The sequence below is a fragment of the Leptodactylus fuscus genome, chromosome 9 (assembly GCF_031893055.1).
Source record: "Leptodactylus fuscus isolate aLepFus1 chromosome 9, aLepFus1.hap2, whole genome shotgun sequence".
Classification (NCBI taxonomy): Eukaryota; Metazoa; Chordata; class Amphibia; order Anura; family Leptodactylidae; genus Leptodactylus; species Leptodactylus fuscus.
The window spans coordinates 44,221,135-44,228,052 of NC_134273.1; the positions used below are offsets into that span (position 1 = coordinate 44,221,135).

At 38.0% G+C, this 6,918-nt stretch overlaps 1 protein-coding gene across 1 annotated transcript in view; it reads left to right on the forward strand.

Moving 5' to 3' along the window:
• Window positions 1–6,918, forward strand: part of PMM1 (phosphomannomutase 1) — a 131,303-nt gene that overhangs the window by 25,266 nt on the left and 99,119 nt on the right. The gene's annotated exons all lie outside the window — the stretch shown is intronic.

The window sequence follows — 6,918 nt, forward strand, 5'->3', positions numbered from 1 at the left end:
TGAATAAAGGATTGTCTACAAGCTAACCTCTGGTAAGTGCAGATTATTTCTCTATAGAACTGGAAAGTGTTGGTCCGTTTTTGATTATCTGTATTTTCATCCTGGTGATGGTTCACTGGTCCTGCGAATACCGTTGAAGGAGGTCTTTGATTGTTATTCCACTATAAAGGTGTTCTGACTATATCACAACCCTTTGAGGCGAGCATATTTCTTTGGTTGGAGGAGAGTGCCTACTTATGGTAATGCACTAGGTACCTGGGCAGTACTGTTTTTAGTTTTTGTAATAGTCGGCCCGTGTAAGGGTGCAGCCACATAACATGGCACCTATTGTTCTCCAGGCTGTATCGCCCCTCTTACATCCTAAACATTCGTGATATAGCATTTTAAAGGGGGAGAGGGGTGCAAGACAAAATGAATGACACTCTTGCATTAGAAGTGATCTTGTTCAAAGAAGAGAAGAATATCATTGTGTTCTACTTATTTGTAGCCCTTTAAATTTCTCTGTATTCATTTTAAATACACAATACAGTGCAAACAACAATTGGGAATTAACCTAAAAAAATTGGTCCCATTTACAAAAAAACTGATGCAAACAAGAACTGGAGCAGCCCGTGACGTAACAAAAGTCTTGTGGGTCCTGCTGCAATCTTTTATCCGGGGCTCCTACCTCATACCTACAGCTAATTCTTGATAGTGATGGTTACGGGGGCTAAGGAGTTTGATAAACCTTAGTGTGGTTAGGGTAATCTGTGGCTCTCCTTAGTTTATGGGCCAGATAGGATCTGCAATCTCAATACTGATGCCAGTGCTTTGGGCGTCATAAGGTTCCTGGGCCCCGATGCAACTGCACCCTCTGCACCCCCTCAAGTTACGCTCCTGGGAGCAGATGCCCATAGTCATTAGCCAGACGCCAGACTTTGACTATGATCTCAAGTATTTTTAGAATAATACAAAAAAAGGAGTTTGTTTTATTGCATTTTTATTTATTGCCAACACATAAACAGTAAAACAGACAGACATGAGTTTAGATGCAAACAAATGTATCCAACAATTCTCAAAAAAAAAAAAATCCTTGCTACAAGAGAAAGACATTAGCATATGGCATTCATATGTGAATGAGGATACAGATCAGTTCTATATTTCTATCCGCTTATGACATTATGGAGCAATCATATACTGAGAATAGTGACAAGAAATGAATGTGCCTGGAAATGGGAAAATGGCAATAGCACAAGTATTGAGAAGTTAGAGAAACAGCCAGAGTTTGATATTTGATGTTTTCTGCCTTTTCTTTTGTCTCATATAGCTATTGGGCTCTTTAGATTTCTTTGCAATAGCTATTTTTGACTACAGAAAATGCAGCGATATTGGCAGAAGCTATACAATATTTCCCAGCTACTAATAGTAAAACTGAACATGGTGGTATTGTCGTCTGCTTTGTAAAAAGGGATGACTAAGGCCGGTTGTAGACGACCCTGTGCCGCCGGCCATGAATTAAATGCAGGCGCGGCGCACGGGGGACACAGGGATGTCACATGTCCGCAGCCCCTTTCCTTAAATGAATAGGAGCCACAGAAGCAAGGGCCGCAAAATAGGACAGAAATAGGACCTGTTCTAAATTCTGTGGCCGGGGCTGTCAGCCTGCACACGTGACTGTGTAATTTATCTTCGTGTGTACGGGCCCATAGAAATGAATGGGTCATTGTAAAATACACGGATAGCACATTGATCACGGCCATGGTCGTCTGCAAGGGGCCTAAAAGATTCACAGAACTAATATACCTGTATTAATAATGATATAAAAAAAAATCAGAATTACCAAATTCTGGCTCTTGCTCTTCTTTCTGATCTAGTGACATTCACACACTGAATTTTGGGAGAAAATCTTCTTTAATGAGTAATAATAAGTCACCTCTTCATATCTGTGTCTAAAAATACATCAATATCAGTAAAGAAATTAGAATAAATCCATACAGATATCCCAGCACTTCTGTAGTGAATAAGGCTTCATACATATTGGAAACAGATCTTTCTCATTGTAAAAAGTGTCATTATTGTGCAACAGCTTCAAGATCAATAGAGATAGAAATACAATTTAGATGAACATTGGCTGAACCTGTCGAATGTGATGGGATTGGTGAAACATTTAATGTGTATGATGATGTCCCACCGCTCGCCTGACTGCAGATATGAGGGGCATGGATGGTTAGGCATGCTGAATGTCAATGTGGGTGTCTAGAAGCTGCTTATTCTTCCCATGGGCTGAGCCCAGTATGCATGTGTATAGGGGGATGAGAGGAATAGCTGTCTGCCAAAGTGTATGCCCGTTTTAAGCCTAGCTGATAGCAAAGAGTTTATATGAACACATCATATCAGTAAAAAGCTGCATTTTCTATTAAAGTTACACAAGATACCTACTGAAACATGACCGTCCCTCTAACATTATCCAAAGGCACAGATCAACCATAGGTTTTTTTTTACAAATATGAATAATTTGGATTTATTCCGAATAAATTGTGCTGACATCTGCTACAGGTTATATGTATTGTAAGGAGGATTTCATTGTCTCTCCTTTTGTATTAGCGGAATCTGCGACCTATACAAGACTGGAGGCAACCATTTTTCAGAAATTGTTATCTAGAATAATCTGTTTAGTCTAGAGTATTTTCTATTAGATGTCACTAGTTACAAAGAATCTGGCACACGAACATACAGTGCAATGCTGAACTACACAGTAAGATATATAGTTTTGTGGGAAAAGATTAAGTATAACTTGTCATTTATTCATTTAACCCCCTCCTGACATCTGCTGTATATACACAGCAGATGTTGGGGGCTTAGGAGCCGTTTATCACAGCAGACATCCACTGACGGGTCCGATCATGGATATTTAACCTCTTAGATGCCTTAATTAGTTGTAACCGCTGTATTTGAGGAGGGGTAAACAAGTTTTAATGAATAGGATTGAATAGGAATTCAAAATTTAAAAACACCTCCTTTTCCCCAAATTCAAGAAAGAAATACAAGGTATCACCACGTCTCAAAATGCCCAAACTATTACAATATAAAAGCATTTATCCCATATGGTTAATGCTGTAAGGAAAAAAGGTCCAACTGCCTAAATCGGCACTTTTTGGCCCCCTTAGCTCTCACAAAATGAAATAATACATGTTGAGAATAACATACATTCCTCCCAAATGATATCCATAAAAAATACAACTTGCACTACCAAAAAATAAATACACTAACACAGATCCATAGATGGAAATATAATAAGTTATGGGTGTCAAAGGTATGTTTTAAAGGCATTCAAATAAACAATCTAAATTTGACTTTGCTATAATGATACTGACCCACAGAATAAAGGTAACATGTCATTTTTACTTTAAAGTAAACGCCTTACAAATTAAACCAATTAAAAGATGTCGGAAAAGGTTTTTTTTTCCTATTTTACCCCATTTCTAATGTTTTTCCAGCCTTTTAGTACATTGTATGGAATATAAAGGCATAACTAAACTTTCCAACATATGGATCTCCTGTTATCATGTATTTAATTAATAAATGTTATAATATGTTTTTTTTCACAAGTATTGGCACATAACAAATATACAGCTTCTATATCCTGGCTGTATATACACAGGTGATATTACCAGAAATGAAGGTATACAGGTTATTACACCAATACTCCCTGGCCGAAGCAGTGAAGATTTCTAATGCCAATACGTAAATGGGCTAGAAAGTGGATTTGAGTATAGGATTTCATGGAAAGAAGACAGATTCTGAACATAGGCGTTCAGTGGGTGATCCTACTCAGAGATCAGCAGCTTTCAGGTTTAGCTGTCCTGTTGACAATCCTGTCAGCCACTAACTAGGACTTTCCACAACTAAAGCTGGCCTTATACATTAGATTTTACACTGCCATTGCTCATCTGAAACAAACTGTGGTTCATTGTTCATACGGCCAATTGTTCCAAACAACCACAAGCTCCCCCACACACTTTGCAACAATTTACAGATGAAATTCGATCAATGCTAATGAATTGTTGAAAATTAGAAATTACAAGATGTTTCAACATATAAAAATACAAAAATCGCGAAAAGGTCCATCATTCTAGCTTACACACATAAGATGAACAATCGACAACAGAGAGTCCAAAATCTTCCACTTCAGCAGTCTACAATCTACTGTATATGGACATCTTAAGCTCATTACAAGCAGATTTGCATGAATAAATGACATGTTATACTGATCTTACCAGGGCATGCCCCTTGCAGCTTGCACTGCATTTTCATGTCACTGGCTCGGTTAACAATGAAATGACAATGGCATATTATGAAGATTTTTGGGAATAGATAATGTCTGCTTTAACTGTGTGCTAGCAACTAGTGCACTTTATTTATGAATGCATTCCTCTGCTAATGTACCCTGTATTTCACCAAACCCCCAAAAAACTCATTACAACGCAATAATATAACAGAATTCTCAGAAATTTGGCTACATAAATGTAGTGGCTTTAAATTCTCATTAGTTGATGTCTCTGCCAATAAGGATAATAATGAAAACATGCAATATCATTTTTCCTAGTAGTTTATATTGGCATTATAAAATTAGATTTCAGATTTGGAAGTTTGTGCATCATGAATTATTGGTAAATTAAAAAACAAACCAAAAGAAAAAAAAAATCACACATCACACAGCTAAGGCAATTTTTGCCACAAAAGAAACTGTGTATGTGCTCTATTATTATAACTGGCTTTTGTACTGGTGAATGAATGACTTCTGGTTCTTAGTTTTTTATCTCTTTCACTCAGTTCTATCTTAACCTTGCGCTAAGCAAAGGCAGAAGCTTTATTGTTTTTAAGGCACTGGCCTGGTTCACATCTGCATTCGGGATTCTGTTCGGGGAGTCTCCAAACGAACGCATTGACAAGCAGTGAGCATATGAAAGCACACGGACCCCATAGACTATAATGGGATCAGTGTGTTTTCCACATGCTGTCCGCACGAGTCATGCGGAGAGAAAAGTACTTCAAGAACTACTTTCCCCTCCGCATGACTCGTGCTGACAGTGCTACATTATAGTCTATGGGGTCCGTGTGCTTTCATTGCTCACCGCTTGTCAATGCGTTTGGTATTCCATTTGGGGGGGGGTGTCCTCATGCGGACTTCCCAAACGAAAATGTGAACCAGGCCTTACAATACTAGGATAATGGAGACGTTATAAAATTTCAGAAAGGAGAAACAAATGTTTCATTTGTTTGTTTCATTTCTGTTGGAATTTATAGCACAGATTGATATATGCTTTGTAATCCTATTAAAGATATTGAAAAAGAACACAAACTGCTTATTGCCCAAGCATATAAAGACAATGGCTGACTTCCACAACAGATACATATCTCTTTGCAGCAAAAAAACCCATGCAAATAAGGCATTATTTACATAAAAAACTGCATGTGATGGAGATTATTTTATGGCTGCAGTAAAATCAATGCAATTCTCTGGACCTATTCACATGTCCATTTTTGAAATGGACTGTTTTAATAGACAAGACAATTTTTGCTTGTTTGTTTATCACAGAGTCTCAAGTCTATGAAGGGCTGTAAAACAGATGCCACATGGATGGAAATTTAACTTTGTCTCTAAGGAAAAAATAGAAACAAACTGAATAGGAATTTATTTATATAGCATATCTATTCTCCATAGATATATATAACACGTATAAAACAGATGAGATTTAAAGAACACATGCAGTTTTTTCCATGCATTTATTCTAGCATTTTTGTTGTGTGTTTAGATGTGTATTTTAGAAAGAATGACTTTTTGCTTTCTTTGTTGCTTTTTTTCCTTATATATAAATAATTTTACATGGGTTTCAAGCTATAAAGGGGTAGTCCGGCCTCACTTTTTTATGGCCTATCCTTAGAAAACCCGGCCCCCAGACCAATCATCTGTGCAGAGCCGCTTCTGTTGCCTGTCCAGTACACAATATGAGGCTGAAAGCAGAAAGCTGCATACCCCGTATAACGGCCTGGCCCCTTCACTGAAGTCAGTGGGAGCTGATCTGCAGTAAAGGAGCCAGGCCTCTAGAATACAGATGGAACTTTCTGCTTCTAGTCTATTGTTTACAGGACGGGCACTGGAAGCAGATCCGTACGACTGGCAGGTTGTATGATAAAACTGGAACATAGACTGCCTGTTGTATAAGTTTACGTCACCTAAGGGTTGCCCAAGTCTGCTGCCATATTTGACACCAAAATTTGGCATTACAAGCCACACTGCCTTTTATACAAGTTACGCCCTCTCGTTGAGCTACATGAAACATTTTGTTTCAGAATGTGTCAGATTTTAGTGCATTTACTTCTTATTCCAGATCTGACCTACTGTCCTTTACACATAATGCTTTATAGGAAAGAATTTATAGTCCATTACAGCTCATTGAGAAAAAAGCTCAAAAATGGCAGAGCTAGAGCATGCCGACAACGTATCCCAAGTGCCAATATCACAAAAACCCTAAATGCATATTCTTTTACAAATGATTAATAGGGTTTTTTCAGCCAGAAACTGTTAAAATGCTTAACAAGTTTGACCTACATTAAATACTGCGCGTGTCTCTGATCCTAAAATGTCACATTTCATTCTCTCAACCGATCTGACATTAGCCATGAAGAGAAAGCAGGAAGCGTACGCTGTGTCGTACAGTTACCAAAGAAACCATATAAGTCTGAAGAGTCTCCTATTAATTAGAATAGGACCCATGCCTAAGACTCTTTGGGCATTGTACAGTTGCCTGAGCAACTATGCCATCCTTAGCAACACTCTTTGGGCTCTGATCACATTTGCTTTGTGGCTTCTGTGTATAATGCATGCTACAATGTTGTAACAGATCCAAGCATGGATCCCAATATAATGTAGCTTTC